The 12,496-nt window shown below is 40.0% G+C and overlaps 1 protein-coding gene across 5 annotated transcripts in view; it reads right to left on the reverse strand.

The window, feature by feature from the left end:
* Positions 1-12,496, reverse strand: part of PAK5 (p21 (RAC1) activated kinase 5) — a 316,773-nt gene that overhangs the window by 43,452 nt on the left and 260,825 nt on the right. The gene's annotated exons all lie outside the window — the stretch shown is intronic.

Here is a 12,496-nt window from a genome sequence, read left to right on the forward strand (position 1 = left end):
AGAGCCACACTTCTGTATCATCACGGCTGAGGTCTGGATGGCTTAGTAGTTGATGTGGTTGTTGTACTTGAACCTTAGTGACAAACTGCCGAGCCCAAATGTTCCCCTTAACGAACCTAAATAACACCAGAATACCAGGAACAGAAAGAAATCACAAACCACTTACAAAGCCAGTCAGCTGTGCCTTGACAATGACAAGGTTTGCAGCAAAATATGATGGGGGTGGATAAAAGAACAAAGAACAAAGTGTTGTGACTTCAGACTTCCAGAATTTTAGGAGAAAAATACCTTTGAGCAAGTAGCAAAGGAGTTCAAAATCATCTCAGTATAATAGAGGATTTCAAACTAGAGGCAAAAGTCAAATTTGTCCTAGAACATAGGATTTATAGATCAGTGAAAGACAAGGTTTTCTTTTTTTCCTATCCAATCAGTCCTGGACTAATACTTTTTGTCTATACCCCTTTCTTTTAAAGTTTTTTATTTTTTTTTAAACATTTATTTATTTTTGAGAGACAGAGACAGAGCAAGAGTGGAGGAGGGGCAGAGAGAGAGGGAGACAAAGAATCCGAAGCAGGCTCCAGGCTCTGAGCTGTCATCACAGAGCCCGACATGGGGCTCGAACCCACAAACTGCGAGATCATGACCTGAGCTGAAGTCGGTTACCCAACCGACTGAGCCACCCAGGCACCCTTAAATAAACTTTTAATTTTGGAATAGTTTTAAATAAACTGAGAAGTTGCAAAGAGCATACACAGAGCTCTCATATACCCCTTACTGTATTGTTAATATCTTGCACTACTATTAACTAAACTCCATAGTTTATGTGAATGTCACTAGTTTCTTTCCCCAGTATTCCAGGGCCCCATTCATGACACTACATACTTATTTGTCATGTCTTCTTAGTCTCTTCTGGTCTGTGATAGTTTCTTGGATTTTCCTTGTTTTTGATGACCTTGGCAATTTTAACAAGTGGTGCTCAGGGGTTCTGCAGAATGTCCCTCAACTGGATATGTGTGATGTTTTTCCCAGGGTTAAACTGGGGTTATTGGTTTTGGAGGTGATCACCAATTATATCACATCGTATGCAGGGTGCTACCATTAACATGGCTTCTCCCTGATGATACTGACCTTGGTCACCTGGCCCAGGTAGTGTTTGCCAGGTTTCCACACATAAAGTTACATTCTGCTTCCTTTGCTGCTTTCTCTACTGCACCCTTTGAAGTAAGTCACTCTACCTCCTTGAGAGGTATGTCTACATAAAGTATATGGAATTCTTCTGCACAGATTTGCATACTCTTATTCATTCATTCATTCATTCATTCATTATGTTCATTTATTTTTGAGAGGAGGAGGGGGGAGAGAGAGAGAGAGGGAGAGAGAGAACGTGTGCGTGCAAGTGCCTGTATTCATGCACAAGTGGGGGAGGGGCAGAAAGAGAGGGAGACACAGAATCTGAAGCAGGCTCCAGGCTCTGAGCTGTCAGCACAGAGCCTGACGCGGGGCTCAAACTCACGGACCGTGAGATCATGACCTGAGCTGAAGTCGGACTCTTAACTGACTGAGCCACCTAGGTGTCCCCCCCACCCCAGTTCTTTTTAAATCACTGAATAGTCTTCCATTATATGGAATGTTATGGTTATTTGTGGAGGAGGGGTATAAATGGGTTGATTGCCCAAATAGGTGATGTTCTGCTTGAGGATTTCTCAGAGAGAAAAAGAACCATGTATCACATATACATCAGAACCTTTTCTCAGAGTAACAACATCTATGCTGACCCCAATGGATGAACTGAAGAAATAATACCTTTGAACAGAGAAGGGGAAGTAGCTGGGAAGGGGAAAGGAGGAAATGGACATCTTTTGATACATTTAGTATGAATGCTAGCTAACTCATCCTCAAAAATATCAAGTCCATTTGAGTAGCTTTCTAGTGCATTTCAGTTGTATCTTACCTGTTTATTATTATTTCTTTCATTTGCTCAAAGTGCGTTCTCTCTCTCTCTCTCTCTCTATATATATATATAGAGAGAGAGAGAGAGAGAACGAGAATGAGTGGGGAAGAGAGACTGATAATCTTAAGCAGGCTCCATGCTCTGCACGGAGCCCCACATGGAGCTCGACCCCATGACCCTGGGACCATGACCTTAGCTGAAATCAAGAGTCGGATGCTCAGCCGACTGAGTCACCCAGGCACCCCCTCAAGGCGCTCCTTAAAACCCTTTTAGACATATATACTCTTATTTTCTGTGGATTTAAACAATTGGCCTCTCTTCTTCAATAATGTTTTGCATAAATTTTTAAGAAAACAGTATTAATTTGTTTATATCACAGTGGATAAAGTCTTTTCAGCCAGCATTCTAGACAGAAATTATACTCTTGCACATTCCTATTCTCTATCAACAATTAGCAGATTACTTAATGAAATGTTCTCAGTAATTCATGGTCTTCCCCAAAAGTAGCTTCCTGGTATTTCCAATCCTGGGCATCTGTGTTGACTGATGTATAACATGAATAAAGACTGTAAGGTATGCCAAGGTCTTCAAGTAACTTCTCAGTTATTGGACCTGCTTGGATAATCCTTTAGCAAAAATGTTATCAAGACTTTCTGTGAGCTTGACAAATAATAGCTAACTATATTAGAATTTTTCATGGTCAGTGTTATCTTTGGGTATATACCGCAGGGGAAAAAAAAAGTTCTCTAAATTCTATCCATCTTAAACAATATTTAAGTCAATCTTTCTTGTCTGCCTTCACACCTCCCATCTCTGAATACATGAAATATTCAACTCTGGGACCACAGAATCACTTCCAGTATTTTAATGTTGGAATGAATCTAGAGGGCAGTTAGGTAGGCATCCTCCTTCCTTTACTGAGTACCACTAAAACTTAGAGCTGACTTTGCCCACTGATACATAACAGACCTGGGATTCAAACTCCAATCCTCTCCCTTCCAGTCTAGCGTGCTCTCAGTCTCTCTCTCTCAAATCGAAGTATGGCTGACACACAATGAATGTTATATTACTTTCAAGTCAGTCTAGCTCTCTTTCCAAGGTACTCTTCAGACTCATTTGAATAAAATAGCACCAGTTGGCAATGCAAAGGTTTGGTGTGTGACATCATAATCCATCAACAATGTTAATAAAGTGCACATTTTCTATTGTGCACTCCATCCCTCTAGCGATAAATTGTTCAGTTTACAGCACATAGACAATTGCAGGTTCTGGTCTCAATTTCACCCACATTTGTTATGTGATTTACTTTCATCCTTCTTTCATTACCCATTCTCCAATTTATAAAAAGGATACTATCACTTGATATTGATACTGATTGATACCCAGGAATTGTAGAGGCTGATGGAGGGAGGAGTTACATAGAAGTTTTGAAACATACTAATGTATGCACTTCCCTCATGTGGACACAAACTTGTAAATCTGAAACAAGTTAGGAATATTAAACACAACTCCTAAATGAAGGCAAGTTAAAATGTGAAGATTATATAGTAAAGAAAAGATCAGAGAAGAACAGACTAAAACTCTTGGAAAGTTTTCAGGGAGGGGAGAATTGTGAGCTAGGTCCAGGAGGAAATAATAGATATACTTGGATGGTGACAAAAAAAAAAAAAAAAAAAAAAAAAAAAAGAGGTAATTACCAGCTCATCACTTACTAAATGATTGAGACACAGAGATGATCAGAATATGTTAACATGCCACCATCTTTGGGGCTATGTGGATAATTGTGATAACAGAAGAAAGCATTCCCCACTCATATCAAATCAGCATTTCAATCACTTGTCCTTTGGAATTTATATCCAGAGAACTTGTTAGTTTATCTTCAGCAAATTAATAAATGGCTATGATGGGGCTGAACTATCAGTTTTAGAAATTCACTACCAAGACACAGATATTTAGAAGGGGGGAAAATCCTTCCCTGTGTGATTCTTTTGTGATCAGAGCATTTTGAGTACCTCCTTTGAAACTGCTCAATCCTTTAAATCTTCCAGTTTTCCAACTAAAATTTTCCAATTTCATTTATGAGCTGAATGGGCAGACATGAAACTCAGTCACTTTGTTTCTGAGGAATACTGACAGAAATGAATTTAGATGTCACAAAGAGGCACCTATCTATGTGTCTATCATCTATCAATGTATCCATCCAACTGGCTATCTATCCACCCACCCATCCATACAATAACATCAAAAGCTATAATGGAGATCTGTAATATGTCTATATCCATACTATCTGCAAATATTTTTTTAAATGACTAAGTGATAACATAATGAAGGCCTGTTTGGGAGAGAGCCCTTTCTTTCCCTCATTAGTTGTGCTATAAATATACTATATTTGGAAAATGAAAAACCAAACAATCATAAACACCTATTTCACAATTTTGTCCCCCAAGTAAGTTAATTTAGATTTTTTATGGGAGATTAGAGGGTCACTGTTTTAAGACATGAATTAATCTGTGACCTCAGAATTGGGAAGTCTGCTGTTTCTGTGCACTTATCACTGCATACCCGAAGACATGTTCAGTTTACATGCAGAATTATAGCAGTAAACTCAATAAACAGAATTCTACATACTTGTTGATGTGGAAGGAGAAATATATGGTTATGAGATAACTACTATTTAGAAGAAAAAATAAAGACTATCATTGAATAAGAAACACTTTTAAAAAACAATGTAGTTTTTTATCCTACTTTTGAATCAGGCTTATAGCATTTATCAACTGTGTGATAGTGGGCAAGTTACCTAACCTTTAAAAGCCATGGTTTCTTAATCCATAAAACGGCAAGAATAAATCTTTGTCTCATTGGGTTAACGTGATTTAATACAATAATGTGTAAAACAGCTGGCATGATTCCTGGCATACAGTAAGCACTAATAAATGGTAGTTAGTAAACTATTTTATAAGTTAAAATTTACTTTAAAATTAGGTTGATAATAATTGAAAGAAGAAAGATGTAAACAATGGAATAAATCAATCTCAGCTTTATGCAATGGAAGGAAAAGAATTGATGTTTTAGACTTTTAAAAACAATTATTAGGGGGTGCCTGGGTGGCTCAGTCGGTTAAGTGTCTGACTTCAGCTTGGGTCATGATCTTGTGGTCCATGGGTTTGAGCCCCGTGTCTGACAGCTCAGAACCTGGAGCCTGCTTCAGCTTCTGCCTCCCTCTCTCTCTCTCTATCCTTCCCCTGCTGTCACTCAAAAATAAATAAACATTAATAAAATTTTTAAAAATGATTATTAGTAACTTTAGATACAAAATACTAATTTCCTGAGTTTAAGGATATATCTTCAGCTAATTACAATTGTTATATATATCAAAGAAATATTCCTTATTAGATATAAAAAATGGAATACTTTCAAAACATGATCAGCACTCTACTGTAATCCTTCTTAAAGATGTAATATCTGAGTCCTAAAAATTAACAAAATTAGACTGCCTATTATTTATACTGAAAGATACATACGGAAAAGGAAGATTAATAGAAATACAGTAAAATATTGGCAGTGGTCATCTCTAGGTGGGGAGATTAAGTGTGACATAGATTTTAAACCCGCACTTGTCAAATCTTAATGTGCACACAAATCACCTGAGGATCCTGTTAGAGGGAGAGTCTGATTCAATAGGTCTGAGGTGGGGTCTGGGATTCCGCATCTTGAATGGGCTCCCAGGCAGTGATAATCCTGCTGGTCTGCTGTTCACACTGTGTACTCAATGGGGTTAGTGCATTTTCCATATTTTCTACAACTAGGGTACTTTTATAATAAAACATATTAGACTGACATATAGTTTTCAGTATAATACGATCCAGGACTTTATATATATATATATATATATATATATATATATATATATATATATATATATATATATATATATGTGTGTGTGGCACTAAATATATATTTTATTAAATATATAGTATAATGTTAAATTTGTATTTTATATCTATATAACATATCTGTATACATATATATAGTATTACATATATATGTATTGTGTTAAAATTATTTGATGTTACAGTTGGCTGCTGGGAGCTACACTGTTCAATGTTTTCCCATTCTCTACAAAGGTGAAATATTTCCTATGTTTAACCAAAATGAATACTTTGAAAGATTTCACTATTTTGGCACACCTGCTTCTATAGCATCATGATCTTATTATGAGGTTATAAATCTCAGAGTTATTGATGAATAAAACTTGAATACTATGGAAGTGAAGGTGTGGTTGCAGACATTTGCAAAGAAGAAAATTTCATCTATAGCAAAAACAAAACAAACAAAAACCCAAAGACACTATAATAACAGGCTTTTCTTGGATCTCCTTTTTAACATTTGGAGATGTTTACAGATGGTGTAACTGTATTACTCTTAAAGGAGCAGTGAAAACTATTTAGTCGGTGTTAAAAAGCAAGGGCTTGCAAAATGTAAATATCTGTTAGAAATAAACTGTTGACCTGTCTAAAAAGAATAGAAAAAAAGAAGGCTTTGTAACCTTATTTAATCAGGAAGACCAGTGAAACTAGAACCGAGGTAATATTTGTTTCCCTAACACAGGTTTCACTTTAAGGAATCATAACACCAAAGCAACAATAGTGAAATCCAAACATGCAAAATTTTACAACATGGTTTAACCAGGCTTCAAAATGTAAGAACTACTATTTATGGCTGTCAGTATCTGATGTTTATTAAAGCAAGATTGTGCAGTCTTAGAGATCAATAATATAACGGCAAGACTATCGCTGAACTTCATGCTGCGGAACAGCCAGGCATTAAAAATCAATGCAACCCAACCTATTTGAGTTTGACACCCTGGTTCTCATTGTCTTTCCATTGTGCCTGGACCAGCTCAGCGTCTGCTCTCTTGTTGACAGCGGCCATATTTCATGGTGCTCCTTCCCCAGGCTGCCGGCCAGTGATAAGCTATAATGGATCTGTCCGTAAGAACAGCTGTCTCCCCTTGTTCTGAGGAAGAGATGAAAAAGTGCCTCTGCTCTCACAGACTGTATTAACCTTGACAATAATGAAGTGTGTAATTAACAGCTTTGCCCTAATAAGACCTTGCCTTTCTTTTTAAAAAAACAATGTCTTCTATCCTCTTCAAGAATGTGTTTCATTTTGTCTTTCTGGGTAAACACTTCTCAGGAGGTCAATAAGCTAAACATTCCCATGACTCAAGAACAAACCAAGACTCTCTCAGAAAGTACCTACTTTTAACAATTTATCTGAATTCTCACGCTGTTTGCAGAGAATCAGTTGCCTTGTTTTTATTAAGGAATGTGGTTGCAAACAGCTGTGTATGTAACAACAACAAACGGATCTGACATACTTGAATCCTTATGGCAAGAAATGCTAATTCTCAGCTGGATTTTTATACACCAGAAGACTCAGATCTTCTATTTTCTTTCAATGTAGAAAACACTTTTTTTTTTTTTTTTTTTGGTAATCACAGGGGGTAGAGCTAATTGAGTAAGTAGGTGGAATTCCATATTCCTGGAAATGTGAGAATAAGGGGCAGCAGGGGTGCAGATTCCTTTAAAATTTTTTTTTAATGTTTATTCATTTTTGAGAGACAGGGAGAGATAGTGTGAACAGGGGAGGGGCAGAGAGAGGGAGACACAGAATTTGAGCCAGGCTCCTGGCTCTGAGCTGTCAGCACAGAGCCTGACATGGGGCTCAAACTCACAAACTGAGATCATGATGCTTAACCAACTGAGCCACCCAGCAGGGGTGTGGATTTCTAATCATTAAGATCTTTTCAGTAAATATGTAATGATCATATAGAATACAAATAAGTCAATTCCTTTATTAACTAAACGTTATGTTCTGCACAGATTATAATAAAGCCTAGTGTATCTAAGAATGACTTTGTGAATTTAGTAAAAGGCAAGATTCCTCATTAAATGGAAAACAGTCTGTTTGCCATTTTTCTCTACCTCGTTAAACACGGTGAATCTAACACATTTAGTGACCAGTTTCATACAAGGATAATCCCTAAAGCAGACTTTCTATTTATTGTTAATCTGGCAAAGCAAATGCAATTTATGGCCCTGGTTCTTGCTGCTTAGAATGTAAAGCAGTCACGCTGAAGTCAACTGAAGTCAGTTTGATCAGAGGTAATATAAGTGTTTCATGGATGGGTTTGAAGTCGGTTTGAGACTATGAGTGTTATAGCTGGGAACTTAACTATTATTTACTTGTGGTGTTCTGGTTTAGAGTGTAGGTAACAATGAAGTAGGACTATAGAAGTATCTCTGTTCATTGATTTATTCATTTACTGAAACAAAAAATTGTTTCTAAGGGCAGGGAGTACTTCGAGATGAGACAAGATTCCACCATGTATTTCTTGGGTAGTACATATAAGAATTTAATGTTACTCTTAAACTTCTCATATGCCATATTCACATCTTAGTCTGGGTTCCTCAAAAGCAGATCTGAGGCAAAGGCCCGCACATGAGTAGTTTATTTTGGAAAATGAAGTTAGGAACTGTAAGGGGGTGAAACAGAAAAGGGGAAGCCCATTCAATGGTATGTTATCAAGCTGACTCTCTGTGGACAATTGGGGCTCAGCTCTCTTGAAGAGCTGTGAACCTGTCTCAGAACTGGCCACTCAAGGGACTGAGGATGGAAGTGTTCATCCACCTGCTCCCATCTTCTGTGTCAGAATGGCTGAGGGGACTCCCATGTGCGTCCCACAAGGTGGCAGTGAACAAACTGCCATGTCTGAAAGCAAAGGTGAGTGGTGCAATGGGGGTGAACAGCAGATTGCCTCAGCAATGGCCGGAGTGAAAAAGGCTGGCCTAAAAGACATGAGATGGGACACAAGAGGCATCAGGCATACCTTTTTTAGAAAAAGATTTCACAATAAAAAAATTGAAAATGAAGATGGATGGGGTCCCCTTCTTGTAAACCAACGGGCATGGATACCAGTATGCTTGACTGATGTGGCAGATATTTTAAGTGGCCACCACAATGGGTACTCCCCTTCCATTGTGTAAAGGCATTGCTGCAAAGCTGTTCCCAGCCAGGGACCACATTTACCAGGAGGCTTTGCATCTAGACAGACAATGGGACCAATTCTCACCCATAGAATGGGAGCAGGACGTGATATTTATCCCTTCCAGGCCAATGCCACAAAGAAATGCCTTTTCTTCTCTTTATTTTCCTGTCTGCCAAATGAATAGAGAGGACCTGGCAGGATCCTCTCAGTTGCTAGGGGATGCCAGGGCCACATGGTAGAATCTTCCTTGCTAAATGACCACATGTGATACCATGCTCTGGTTAGGAAAATCCACACTGGATACTAAGTGAATGAGAAATAAACTTCTATTTTGTTGACCTTATTTACTAAGATGTATGGGTTAGTATGTCACAGCAGCTGGAATACCTTAAGTAGTATAATAATAATGATGATGACAGTGAATCTAGAATTAGAAGGCAGACCAGGAATTAAAGACAGCAGGTAGGGACAGACTTGATTTTGATGTTCCTATCACGTGTGCCCACGCTGACTCTCTATAACTGGCATCAGTCATGGGGCACAGGACATCCACAGCAGCTCCAGGAATACCAAGGGAAGCAATGTCAGTTATGAACCTTAACCTAATTTTCCAAAATAAACTCACATATAAGCCTTGGTCTCAGCTCTGTTTTTGAGGAACCCAGCCTAAGACATGCCTATAGTACACAGAAGGCTTAAAGAACAGTATTAAATTCTTACATGTATATGCACTGAGATTGTCCTGGTAGAAGAAATGACGTTGAGCACCTGAGTCCTGAGACAGAGCACTGAAAGCTGTGAATGGAAGTGCTTGTCTCAGCTTGATTTTAGGTATCAACAAGAAAGTGACCATGTCTGAACAAATGTTTTATTTTTCAGTATTTCAGGTTGAGATATAAACCCACACAGGGGAGAGGAAGAAGCACATTCATTAGAGCATATCACAAAACCCAACCTTGTAGTGTGATATTAATCTCTGTGATAGATAGCTTGTGAAATGGGAACAATTACCCCTCCCCCCCTTCTACGTAATGTGACTTTATAGTTCTTCATACTGGGAGCTGGTGAAGTCTATGTCCCCGCCCTTGAATAGGAGATGGCCATATGGCTGGCTTAGACAATGGACAATGGGCTTAAGTGACATTATCAATGCTTAGTCTGGGCTATCAGAAGCCTTGTCAGCTGCTACCCTCTCCATTCCCTGCTTCTTCCAGGTGAACAAGCTTGGGCTGGACCACTGGGAGATCCAAAATGAGCCATCCTAGATCAGCCAGCCCCAATTCACCCACGTGCCCCTTTCCTCCATGATGGCTGGAGCAGGGAGAGGAGGTATAAAAGCTAGGAGCTGGGCCCATTTATACTAGAGGAGGTAAAGCAGGCTGCGGGAGGAGGAAAGGTTTGTGTGCCTGTGGGCAGGGATGGCAATTCTTAATGTGGCCAGAGAAGAAGGCATTTGTCTGAATAGAATTTCGTGAGAGTTGAATGATAGGGTGGCAGGCTTCTCTTCACTTGATCTTAGCCAAAAGGCTGAGAAGCGATGCAGGCTTAAGTGGGGATAATCAGGAAGCCATTCTCCATCTGCTTTTGCCCACAGAAGGATGAGTCAGTACGAAGTACTAACAGGGGCATGGCCAAGGCTTATCTCTGAGTTGCTTTTAGTTTCTTGTGGCTAAAATTATTTGAATTTGGCATAGTTTCATGGTTAGAATTTTGGTTCTACTTACATAGACTATAAGAAAAATCATTCAAAAGTGGGGATTTTGGCAGTTGTGCAGTTTCCCACCGTCACTTAAAAAATCTTGGGCCATTAGATATCAGGGTGCCGCAGTAAATTTATGTTATCTGTAAGTTGAGGTGTCTGTCTCTTCCTGTTCTAAGATTTGTTCATTCTATCTTTTAAAAGTCTTTAAAAATTCATGTCTTAATAGATCAAGAACTTCAAAAATGTGGCTACAAGAAAATGTAAAATTGAATATTGGTTTGCATTGTATTTCTGTTGGACAGCATTCATCTAGAGCGGAAGATGGCAAGCTATGGTCTGTGGGCCAAATCCAGCCTGTTTTTGTAAATAAGTTTTACTGGAACACAGTCACATGCATGTGCTTATGTACAGCACACAGCTGCTTTGGGGCCACAATAGGCAGAGTTGAGGAGTTGTGACAAAAACCATGTAGCCCACGACCCTTCACAGAAAAAGTCTGCTGACTCTTGATCTAGAGTGTCACCAGTTGTCCCAGCTCCTTTTTGGGGGAAAAACTGTTCTAGTATTTGATTCATGGGCTAAAGAAAGAGGTAGCAGGAGGGAGAGAGGGAGAAAGGGAGAGAGAGGGAGGGCAGGAAGGAGGGAGAAAGAAAGGGAGAGAGAGAGAGAGAGAGAAAGAGAGAAAAGAAGGGAGGAGGGAAGGGAGGAGGGAAGAGAGGAGGGGAAGGAGGAGGGAAGGGAGGAAGGAAGGAAGGGAGAAAGGAAGGGAGGAAGGAAGGGAGGAGGGAAGTAAGGGAGAAGGAAGGAAGGGAGGAGGGAAGGGAAGAAGGAAGGGAAGAAGGAAGGGGGGAAAGAAAGGGAAGAAGCAAGGAAGGGAGGAAGAGAGGAAGGAGGGAGGAAGAAAGGGAAGAAGGAAAAGAAGAAAGAAGGAAGGGAGGAGGGAATGGAAGAAGGAAGGAAGATGGGAGGAAGAGAGGAGGGAAGGGAAGAAGGAAGGGAATAATGAAGGAAGGAAGGGAGGGAGGAAGGGAAGAATAAATGAAGGAAGGGAGGGAGGAAGGGAAGAAGGAAGGAAGGGAGGAAGGAAGAGAGGAGGGAAGGGAGGAAGGGAAGAAGGAAAAGAGGAGGGAAGGGAAGAAGGAAGGGAGGAAGGAAGAGGGGAGGGAAGGGAGGAAGTGAGAAAGAAAGGAAGGGAGGGAGAAAGAAAGGAAGGGAGGGAGGAAGGAAGGGAGGGAGGAAGGAAGGAAGGGAGGGAGGAAGGAAGGAAGGGAGGGAGGAAAGAAGGAGGGAGGGGAAAAAGGAAGGAGGGGAGGAAGGGAGGGAGGGAGGAAGGAAGGGAGGGAGGAAGGGAAGGAAGGAAGGAAGGGAGGGAGGGAGGGAGGGAGGAGGGAAGGAAGGGAGAAGGAAGGGAAGAAGGAAGGAAGGGAGGAGGGAAGGGAAGAAGGAAAGAAGGAAGGAAGGAGGGAAGGGAGGAAGGGAGGGAGGGAGGGAGGGAGAAAGGAGGAGAAAGAAAGCCTCTTGGTGAGTTGAGTATTTCCATTTGTCAGTGGGATAGGGTCACTTGGCACCAGAAAAGCACTTGGTTCATTTATAATCTGCAATTCTATGGCAGAAGGGTACATGAAACACAGGTCTTCCACTTCTGAAGCAATTTTATTTGTGAGTCAAGCCAACTGACTAGAATAAGAGATCGTATCCTGTTCTCAAAGGAATTTTCAAGCAGCAGCAATCAGAGATGCGAGCTGCTCGGGTTCTTGTTCAGTGTTAGGCGTCACAGACATGATGGCATAAA

Source organism: Panthera pardus, unplaced genomic scaffold, assembly GCF_024362965.1.
Source record: "Panthera pardus isolate Hobbes unplaced genomic scaffold, ASM2436296v1 HiC_scaffold_25, whole genome shotgun sequence".
Classification (NCBI taxonomy): Eukaryota; Metazoa; Chordata; class Mammalia; order Carnivora; family Felidae; genus Panthera; species Panthera pardus.